An 11,886-nucleotide genomic window follows, 5' to 3' on the forward strand; every position below is an offset into this window, starting at 1 on the left:
TGTAATCAATAAGATATAATTTAAAAAAGAAATACTAAATTATAGTAACAAAGGAAACAAATAAAACAAGAGTATGTGAAAATTACAAAAAAATGAAAGTAAAGGGATGAAAATAGATATTTTATGCAAATGTAAAGAAGCTGAGGTAGCTATACTCATATCTGACAAAATAGACCTTAAAACCAAAGCTAGGGTTTTTTTCTGCCATTCTTGAATATTGGGAAGGTCCAGAGCTAAGTATAATTCCCACCTCGATGACAGCCCTTGCTGTGGAACCCCAGGTGCCCTCGTTGAAATCTAAACCAATGATGCTGGGTTCTTCCACATCTCCAAAATCAGGGCTTAATGCTCAGTTCTTACCTCAATTTTTAATGGGGGATTTGCCAGCTCCAGTGACTCTACAACCTCCATCAATTAGTGGCCCTTCAGTAGGAGTAATGGAAATGAAATCACCTTTACTTGCAGGTGGGTCACCAGCACAACCAGTCATACCAGCTCATAAAGATAAAAGTGGAGCTCCACCAATTAGAAGTATATATGATGACATTTCCAGCCCAGGACTTGGATCAACACCTTTAACTTCAAGAAGACAGCCAAACATCCAGTAATGCAGTGTCCTCTAGTTGGGGTTAAGACAAAGACTTCTGTAATAGGGCAAAGTATGTTTTTTCCAGCAAACATTGGTCAACCATGAAAGACAACATTATCTCCTGCTTGTTTGGATACTTTTTATACCCAAGAAGATTTTCTGACTTCTGATGATCACCTTGATGACACCTGAGTAACTGTGTTCAGGTTTCCTCAAGCATCTGCTTCCTATACATTAGTACCATTTGCACAATATGGGAATACCTTAAAACATGTGATGTCTAACACAGTAAATTGGATGCATATCCATTATCAATCTAAATTGCAGGCCCAGAAAGCCTTAAGCAAAGATGGGAGGATTTTTGGAGAATCCACCATGATTGGTGTAAAACCATGTACAGATAAAAGTGTTATGGAAAAGCAGTGACAGGTGTGCTTTAACATCTTCAACTCTAGCCTTTACACAACCAATCAAAACTTTAGGTACATCAGCCCAACCTGAAAGTACTGCTAGGATTTCTACCATGAGACCTCTTGCTATAATGTACAAGGCTTCTACTAATGACTATCAGGTAATTTCTGACAGACAGATGCCAAAAGAAGGTGAAAGTCTTTTATCCAAAGCAACAGAGTACATGTTTGGCTGGTAGTACAGTAAGAGCTAAGAACTCAATCAACAACAAAGGAGCAGGCTGCTATACTAAAACAGCATAGCACTGACAGGAGTCCTTCAGTTAGTTATATAACCACTCTTGGCCATATTTGATAGCTACCTCATACTTTTAGAAGACTTTTTTTCTCTAAGGACACAGTATATTTGTAGCTCAAACTTTATTTGTTTTTCATTTTAATTGTTGTTCAAGTACATTCATTTTACTCCTATCCTCACACTTTAAAAGAAGCTTGAGATGTTTTAAAGAAACAAAAAATCCCTTTAGGATTTTGTGCTTTCTATGGTAATGCATGCTTAAGCATAAAAAACTCAGCATTGATAACTGTACATTACATAATTGAGTTTTCAGTGAGGCTTTGTAGTGTTCATGAGTTGAAGGGGTGAATTTTGTGAAGGGCAATTTTTCACCTACTTCTAACAAGACACAAAGATTATAGTTAACAATTTGAATTGTGGCCTTTTAATTTAGATAGTATTTAATATTGTAATTATTCTTGTTTGCATATGTCTTGTCATGGATTGTCATCTTTCAGTATACTTAAAACCAAAACAGTCTTTTAAAAAGCCTACTAAACTTCTTAATAATAAACTTTGCCAATTATTAAAAAAAACAGGCTATAGTAAATGACACAAAAGGACACTACATAATGATAAAGGAAAAACTTCATCAAGAGGATATAACCCTAGTAAACATTTATGTACACAACACAGGAGTGCCTAAATATGTAAAGCAAATCATGATGGACATAAAAGGAGAGATCAACCAGTCACAGTAGGGGATTTTAACACTACACTGATGTCAATAGATAGATCTTCCAGACAGAAAATCAACAAGGAGACAACAGCCTTAAATGACACACTAGATCAAATGGATTTAATTGATATCTTCAGAGAATTTCACCCAAAAATGCAGCAGGAGATACATACTTTTCAAGTACACATGAAATGTTTTCTAGGATAGGCCACATGTTAAGGACAAGTTTCATTAAATATGAGAAGATTGAAATCTTATCAAGCATCTCTTCTGACCACAATGCTATGAAACTAGAAATTAATCAGAACACTGAAAAATAAACAAAGACATGGAAGCTAAATAACATATTATTAAACAATCAATAGATCCACAAGAACATCAAAGAAGAAATCAAAAGATATCTTGAAACAAGTAAAAATGAGAACATAACAATCCAAAATGTGTGGAACACAGGTAAAGCAGCCCTAAGAAGGTGATTCATAGCATTACAGGCCTATTTGAAAAAAAAAACAAGATAAAGCTCAAATAATCAATCTAACTTTACACATAAAAGAACTTGAAAAATAACAACAAAGCCTAAAGTGAATAGAATGAAAGAAATAATAAAGTTTGTAGCAGAAATAAGTACAATACAGTCTAAAAAATGATACAAAAGATCAATGAATCTGACAGCTGGTTCATTGAAAAGATAAACAAGATTGACAAACCTTTAACTAGACTCATCAAGAAAAAAGACAGAGGACCCAAATAAATAAAATCAGAAATGACAGAAGTAACAATTGACACTAAAGAAATACAAAGGATTATAAGAAAATAGTACAAACAACCGCATGCCAACCAGTTGTATACCTGATCAAAATGGATAAATTTACAGAAACTGACGCTCCAAAGGCAAATCAGGAAGAATCAGAGCATCTCAATAGACAGATTACACCCAGTGAAATTGAAGTAGTAATAAAAAAAACTGCCAACAAACAAAAGCCCCGAACCAGATGTCTTCACAGGTGAATTTTACTAAACATTCCAGAAAGAACTAACACCTCTCCTTCTCAAACTATTTCAAAAAATTCAAGATGAGGGAAGCTCCAAAGCACATTCTAGAGGCCAGCATTATAATTCCAAAACCAGATAATGACACTACAAAAACAAAAGAAAATTATAAGCTAATATCCCTGATGAACATAGATGCTAAAACTCTGAACAAAATATTAGGAAGATTAATACAGCAATATGCCATACACCATGGCATACATCATGATTAAGTCAGATTTATCACAGGAATGAAAGTTTGGCACAGTATTCACCAATCAATAAATGTGACTTGCCACATAAGTAAAATGATGGATAAAAACCACAGGATCATATCAATAGCTTCAGAAAAACCACTGAATAAAACCCAACACCCATTTACGATAAAAACTCTTAGCAAAGTGGAAATAGAGGGAACATACCCAAACATAATAAAGGCCATATATGACAAACCCACTGCCAGCATCATAATCAATGGGAAAAATCTAAAAGTGTTTGCTTTAAATAAGGAGCAAGACAGGGATGTCTGCTTTCCCCCTTCTTATTCTACGTAGGACTGAAAGTCTTAGCCACAACAAAGAGGCTAGAAATAAAAGGCATCCAAATTGGAAAAGATTAAGTAAACCTGTTTTTATTACCAGGTGACATGATACTGTGCATAAAGAACTCCAAAGATTCTTCCAAGAAACTACTAGAAATGATAAATGAATTCAGCAAAATATCAGGTTACAAAAGGAATATCCAGAAGTCAGTTGCATTTTTTAAATTTTATTTTAATCATTGTTCAAGTACAGTTTTCTCCCTTTTACTCCCATTCCAGCCCACCCACCCAACCCTCCCCACTTCCCTCCCATTACCACCCTCCCCCTAGCTTTTGTCCATGTGTCCCTTAAATTTGTTCCCGTAAACCCTTCCTATTCTCCCCTGAAATTCCCTCTTCTCTCCCCTCTGGTCACTGTCATTCTGTGCCCTATTTCAGTGTCTTTGGTTATATTTTGCTTGTTTCTTTGTTTTGTTGTTTAGGTTCCTGTTAAAGGTGATATCATGTGGTATTTGTCTTTCACTGCCTGGCTTGTTTCGCTTAGCATAATGCTTTCCAGCTCCATCCAAGCTGTTGCAAAGGGTAGGAGCTCCTTCTTTCTTTCTGCTGCATAGAATTCCATTGTGTAAATGTACCATAGTTTTTTGATCCATTCATTTACTGATGGGCATCTAGGTTGCTTCTAGCACCTAGCTATTGTAAACTGTGCTGCTATGAACATCGGGGTGCAAAGGTTCTTTTGTGTTGGTGTTTAGTGTTCTTAGGATATAGTCCCAGCAGTGGAATCGCAGGGTCAAAAGGCAGATCCATTTTTAGTTTTCTGAGGAAGTTCCATACTGCTTAACATAGTGCTTGTACCAGTCTGCAGTCCCACCAACAGTGAACTAGGGTTCCCTTTTCTCCACAACCTCTCCAACACTTGTTTGTTGCTTTGTTTATGATGGCCATTCAGTCAGTTGCATTTTGATATGCCAATGATGAACTATCAGAAGGGAAAATTAAGAAAATATTCTTATTAACAGTTTCTTCAAAAAGAATAAAATACCTAATAAGTCTAACCAAGGTGGTAAAAAACCTGTACTCAGAAAATTGTAAGACATGCACCTGTAAGTGGAACCTAATCAACAAAACAAACAAGCAAGCAAAATATAACCAGAGACATTGAAATAAAGAACAAACTGACAGTAACCAGAAGAGAGGGGAGATAGGGATAATGGGGAAAAATAGGCAGAGGGCCATCCAGGAACATGTATAAAGGACACATGGGTAAAATTGAAGGGGGTAGTAGGTTCAAGGGTGGGAGGCCAGGAAGGGTGGGGTGGCAGGGCATGGTGGGGTGAAAATGGAGACAACTGTACTTGAACAATAAAAAATATAAATTAAAAAAGAATTAACACTATAAATAAAACTATAAATTTGTTTATAAAACATTTGTCATCGAATACTGATACTTGTATTTTTTTTTCATTGTGGCTTACTTCAAAGTGTAAATGTACCCCAGTTTTTTTAATCCACTCAACTACTGATGAGCATTTAGACTGTTTCCAGCACTTGGCTCTTTCAAATAGTGCTGCTATGAAAGTATGGGTGCATAACATAAGTTCTTTTTTAAATTTCCTTTGGTTTTTAAAAACTATATTTGTTTGTTATGCTAAAACTATTATTTATTTGTCCTGAGTTATCTCCTTTGCCCCCTCCAACAAGCACCCGCTACTCCCTCAGGTCATCTCCCCACCATTATTCATGTCCATAGGTCATGCATGTAAGTTCTTTGTCTATTCCATTTCCTATACTGTACTTTACAGTCCCCAAGGCTATTCTGTGACTATTTGTACTTCTTCTTTTAAAATGTAATTTAATTTTATTTTTTATTGTTCTTCAAGTACAGTTGTCTCCATTTTCTCCCCACCACTCCCCCCAACCCCAGCCAACCCCACCTCACCCTCCTTTGGCTTTGTACATGTGTCTTTTATACATGTTTCTTGACCACCCTTCCCAATTCCCAAACCTATTATCCTCTCCCACCTCCCCTCTGGTTACTTTCAGATTTTTCTTCATTTCAATGTCTCTGGATATAGTTTACTTGCTTGTTTGTTTTGTTGACTAGGTTCCAGTTAAAGGTAAGATCATATGGCATTTATTTTTTATCACCTAGTTTATTTCACTTAGCACTCCCCAGATCCATACAAACTGTAGCAAAAGGTAGGAGCTCCTACTTTCTTTCTGCTGAGTAGTATTCCATCATGTAAATGTACCAGTTTTTTGATCCGCTCATTTACTGATGGGCACTTAGGTTGCTTTCAGCACTTGGCAATTGTAAATTGTGTTGCTATGAATATTGGGGTGCACAGGTTCTTTTGAATTGGTGCTTCAGTATTCTTAAGATATAATCCGAACAATGGAATTGCTGGGTCAAAAGGCAGTTTCATTCTTAGTTTTTTGAGGAAATTCCATACTATTTTCCACAGTGGATGCACCACTCTGCATTTCCACCAACAGTGCACTAGGGTTCCCTTTCCTTCACAACTTTGCCAGCACTTGTTTGTTGATTTGTTTATGATGGCCATTCTGACTGGTGTGAAGTGATGTCTCATTGTGGTTTTCATTTGCATCTCTCTGATGGCTAGTGATGCTGAGCACGTTTTCATATGTCTCTGGGCCCTTTGTATGTCCTCCTTGGAGAAGTGTCTGTTTAGGTCATTTGTCCATATTTTTTTATTGGGTTGTCTTCCTGGAGTGTAGTCATGTGAGTTCTTTATATAATTTGGAGATCAAATCCTTTTCTGAGGTATCATTGGCAAATATGTTTTCCCATATAGTTGGTTCTCTTTTAATTTTAATGCTGTTTTCTTTAGCTGTACAGAAGCTTTTTATTTTGATGAGATCTCATTTGTTTATTCTTTCTTCTATGTTTCTTGCTCTATGGGACATACCAGTGAAAATATTGCTGTGTGGAATACCTGAGATTTTCCTCTAGGACTTTTATGGTGTCACAACTTATATTTAAGTCTTTTATTTACCTTGAATTTAGTTTTTCATATATTGTAAGTTGGTGTTTGAGTTTCATTTTTTTGCATGTAGCTCTCCAACTGTCCCAATACCATTTGTTGAAGAGGCTATTTTTACTCTATTTTATGCTTCTTGCCCCCTTTTCAAATATTAATTGACCATAGAGACTTGGGTTTATTTCCGGGCTCTTTATTCTGTTCCATTGGTCTATGTGTCTGTTCTTACACCACTACCAGGCTGTTTTGACTACAGTGTCCTTGTAATACAGTTTGATATCAAGTATTGTGATCCCTCCTACTTTGTTTTTCTTTCTCAAAATTTCAGTGGCTATTCAGGGTCATTTACAGTTCTATATACATTTTTGAAATGTTTGTCCTATATCTGTGAAATATGCCATTGGTACTTTAATAAGGATTGTGCTTATGTGGTTTTGGAATTAGGATAATGGTGACCTCATAAAATGTGCTTGGGAGTCTTCCTCTTTTAATTTTTGGAGTAATTTGAGAAAGAGAGTTGTTAATACTTCCTGGAATGTTTGGTGAAATTCACCCATGAAGACATTTGTCAAGGACTTTGGTTTGTTGGGAGTTCTTTGTTTACTGTTTCAATTTCACTAGGTATAATCTATCTATTCAAATTCTCTAATTCTTTCTGATGTGGTTTAGAACATTGTGTTTCTAGAAATGTACCCATTTTGATCAGGTGTCCAATTAAGTTGTATATAGTTGTTTGCACTATTTTCTTATAATGCTTTCTATTTCTTTGGTGCCAATTGTTATTTCTCCCCTATTAGTTCTGACTTTATTTACTTGGGTCCTCTCTCTCTCTCAAAAAGTTTGGTTAAAAGGTTGTCAATTTTATCTTTACAAAGAACCAGCTATTGGATTCATTGATTCTTTGTATTGTTTTTTAGACTCTATTTCATTTATTTCTGCTCTGATTTTTATTATTTCTTTTCTTCTACTCACTTTGTATTTTGTTCTTTTTAAAGTGTAAACTTAGATTGTTTATTTGAGCTGCATTTTTTGTTTGTTTCTTGAGATAGGCCTGTGACACTATCAATTTGCTTCTTAGGTCTGCTTTCCCTGTGTCCCACAAATTTGGGTGTTTGTGCATTTTCATTTGTTCAAGGTATGCTTTTTATTTCATCTTTGATCTCAGTGTTAATCCACTCACTGTTTAATAACATGTTATTTGGCTTCCATGTCTATGTGTATTTTTCAGTTTTCTTCTTGTGATTTATTTCTAGTTTCATAGCATTATGTTCAGACAGATGCTGGATATTATTTTAAAATTTTTAAAACTTATAGAGTCTTGTTTTGTGTCCTAATATGTGGTTTATCCTAAAAAATGTTCCATGTGGCCTGGAAAAAATGTATATTCTGCTGCTTCAGGATGAAATGCTCAGAAAAATCTATTAAATCCATCTGGAATAGTTTGTCATATAAAGCCCTTGTCTCCTCATTAATTTTTTTCCTTGTTTTTTTTATTATTCAAGTACAGTTGTATCCATTTTCACTCCACCACAATCCCACTCAGCCCCATCCATCCCCTCCTCCCACTGTCTAACCTACCCACTTTGGCTTTGTCCATGTGTCCTTTATACATGTTCCTTGATGGCTCTTCCCATAGTTTCCCCATTATCCTTCTCCTCTAGTTACTGTCAGTTTGTTCTTTATTTTAATGTCTGGTTATATTTTGCTTGCTTTTTTGTTTTGCTGCTTAGGTTCCACTGATAGGTGAGATCATATGATATTTGTCTTTTGCTGCCTGGCTTATTCCACCTAGCATAATGCTCTTCATTTCCATCCATGCTATCATGAAGGGTAGGAACTCCTTCTTTCTTTCTGCTATGTAGTATTCCATTGTGTAAATGTACTATAGTTTTTAAAAACGATTTCATTTTTTTATGTCTAAAGAGAGAGGAAGGGAGGGAGAAAGAGAGGGAGAGAAACATCAATGTGTGGTTCCCTTTGCGCACCCTCAACTGGGGACCTGGCCTGCAACCCAAGCATTTGCCCTGACTGGGAGTCAAACCGGTGGCACTTTGGTTCACAGGCCGACACTCAATCCACTGAGTCACATCATCCAGGGTTGCACTGTTGTTTTTTTATCCACTCATTTACTGATGGGCACTTAGGTTGCTTGCAGCACTTGGCTATTGTAAATTATGCTCCTTCAATTTTAAATGATAGCCTTGCTGGGTAAAGTAGTCTTGGTCATAGGTCCTTGCTTTTCATCACTTTGAATATTTCATGCCAATTCCTTCTTCCCTGAAATGTTTCTGTTGAGAAATCAGGTGGCAGTCTTATGGGAACTCTTTTATAGGTAACTAACTGCTTTTTTTTTTCCTTTTAGTATTCTCTCCTTGTCTTTCAGTTTGTCATTATAATTATGATGTGTTTTGGTGTGGGCCTCTTTGGGTCTACCTTGTTTGGGACTCTGCACTTCCTGGACTTGTGTTTGTGTGTGTGTTGTTCAGTCTTCATCAGATTAAAGAAGTTTTCAGTCATATTTCTTCAAATAAATTCTTTTAAAAAAAGTTTTGTCATCTTTATTTCTATTTTTTTGAGGTTTTCATTATATTATTCAATCTTTTCTTTTTTACATTATATTTTATTTTAAAAATTTTATTCAGTTACATTTTATGGTCAATATTATTTTGTGTTAGTTTCAGGCATACAGCTTGGTGGTTAGACAATCATATACTTTACAAAGTGTTTCCCCTGATATTTCCAATTCCCAACTGGTACCATACATACTTATTATAATATGATTATTTCCTATATTGTACTTTACTCCCTGTGACTATTTTGTAGCTACCAATCCATACTTGATTATTTTTAAAACCAGGGCTTTTGACAAGTTCAATGAGTTACAACTTTCTAACCAAAGACTCTTTAAAAAATTTATTTTTTTTACTTTTAAAAAAATATTATTTTTTCATTGTTGTTTAAGTACACTTGCCTGCCTTTTCTTCCCACCAATGCCCCTACCCCAGCCATCCCCACCTCCCACCCTTGATCCCATCCCCCCTTGGTTTTGTCCATGTGTCCTTTATAGATGTTCCTGAAAACCCTTCCCATTCTTCCCCCTATTATCCTTTCACACCTCCCCTCTGGTTATTGTCAGTTTGTTCTTAATTTCAATGTCTCCAGTTATATTTTGCTTGCTTGCTTGTTTTGTTGATTAGATTCCACTTATAGGTGAGAAATCTTCAAATAAATTCTTGATCCTTTGCTTTCTTTGTTCTCCTTCTGGTATCCCTATTATGTAGATGTTGTTATACTTCATGTTGTCATAAATACTACCCTTATTTGTAGTAGGTCTCCTATACTACCCTCTTTTTAGAAATTATTTTTTTCCCATACCGCTTGGGTTCTTTTCCTACCTTGTTTTCAATTTTCTGATTTGATCTTTGTTTCATCTAACCTACTGTTTATTCCTCCAGTGTATTATTTATTTCAGATGTTGCATTATTTATTGTGATTGATCCTTATTATGCTTTCTTTGTCTTTTTTCATGCTGTCGAGTGTCTTTATAATCATTACTGTATTTTTTGGACAATAAGACACACCTAGGCTTTAGAGGAGGAAAATAGGAAAAAAATTTTTTGAAGCAAAAAATGTGGTAAAATATTTAATAACATAAATAACATAATACTTCACCAATGTAAATGTAAACAGAACTCAGCAGCAGCATTAACAACCATTATTCCTCCCAAATTTGCGGGGGGAAAGTGCATCTTATAGTCTAAGAAATACGGTGCTTTGAACTCTATATCTTGCAAATTACTTGTGTCCCTTTCATTTTGGTATTCTTCTCAAGACATCTCTTTTTCTTTCATTCAGCGTCTGTTTCTTTGTCTTCCCATATTGAATGTCTCTTTGTGTTTGTTTCTTTTTTTTAAAAAGATTTTATTTATTTACTTTAGAGAGGGGAGGGAGGGAGAAGGAGAGGGAGAGAAACATCAATATGCGGTTGCCTCTCATGTGCCCCTTGTTGTGGACCTCGCCTGCAACCCAGGCATGTGTTCTGACTGGGAATCGAACCAGCGACCCTTTGGTTCACAGGCTGGAACTCAATACACTGAGCCACACCAGCCAGGGCTGTGTTTGTTTCTTTGTATTAGATAGAACTCTAAAAACCCTGGCCCAGCCCTATATCAGATGCTGCCTGTGATGTCCCTGGACAACCTGTTTGGAGCTATAGCAATTCACAGCTTGTGGTTCCCTCTTCTGGGTTTGGGTGTGCTGAGAGTACCAAACTGTGCACCAAGACAGGGTTTTCCTGGCACCAGGCCTGATGTAGGGTTAGCTAAAGTCTCAAAAGACCCATGCATCTATTTTTCACCTACAGGCTTCAGTTTGGCTTAATTACTGAAAAAACCTCTGGCTGTACTCCTCAGAGGGCTTAAGTTCCACAGAGTGGAGCAAGAGGGATTCTTATTGATTGGGTTACTGCTTTCCCCCACTCCAGGGTGATACCGCATGGAGGAGAGTGCTCTACCCAAGAAAGATAGCTTCTGTCATATGGGGAATGTCTGACACAAGGACTCTGGTGGCTGACCCTTCAGCTCTCTCCTCAGAGCCACCAACCCAAGACTCTCCTCATGTGTCTTTAGTCTACTCCTCCCTCCCTCTGCCATAACTCAGGGTAAGTGGCTGCAAACAAAATTTTGTGTTGACCCTTTAAGATGGTGGCTATAACTCAGGCCATCTCTGCCAGACAGACAGAAACCCTGCTGCTTTTCACAGCTGGATGTTATGTTAGGGTATTTCCTGGTTCTGGTACTCTAAGCTGGGGAGCACTGCTTAGGGTTTTGTACCACACTTCTCAGGGGGACCCATACCCTGGTTCTTGAAATATCCCCCTAGAACTTCAGTTGTTGGCCATGGGAGCCCAGTCAGCCCCCTTGTGCCTTCTCACTTCCCTCCAGTTTCATTGTGGTGGCGTGGTTTTGTCTCTAAGTGCTTGATTCTAAAGCTTCTCTCCAGTTAGTCTTCAGATGGTTATTCAGGAAGATTTTTAAAAGTAATTTATTTGTAATTGTAGTTTTGTTCTGGGAGGAGGTTAGTATAGCTTCCACTTATTCCACTGCCACCTTTAATCCTCTCCCCACTTAGTAATTTCTAATCCTTCACCTTTTTACCTGCCCCCCCATGCCAAGTCCCTTTTGGCAACCATCAGTCTCTTCTCTTTTTCTATGAATTGGTTTTAATTTTATTTGTTCATTTATTTTGTTCTTTAGATTCCACATACAAGTGAAATTATACGGCATTTTTTTCTTTC

General features: G+C 36.7%; 1 pseudogene; it reads left to right on the plus strand.

Annotated features, from left to right (window-relative positions):
* Positions 1-254: 254 nt before the first annotated feature.
* On the plus strand, positions 255-1,238 carry LOC123826401 (annotated as a pseudogene).
* The last annotated feature ends 10,648 nt before the right edge of the window (positions 1,239-11,886 follow it).

Source organism: Phyllostomus hastatus, unplaced genomic scaffold (assembly GCF_019186645.2).
Source record: "Phyllostomus hastatus isolate PE091 unplaced genomic scaffold, TTU_PhHast_1.1 phas_contig_80, whole genome shotgun sequence".
Classification (NCBI taxonomy): Eukaryota; Metazoa; Chordata; class Mammalia; order Chiroptera; family Phyllostomidae; genus Phyllostomus; species Phyllostomus hastatus.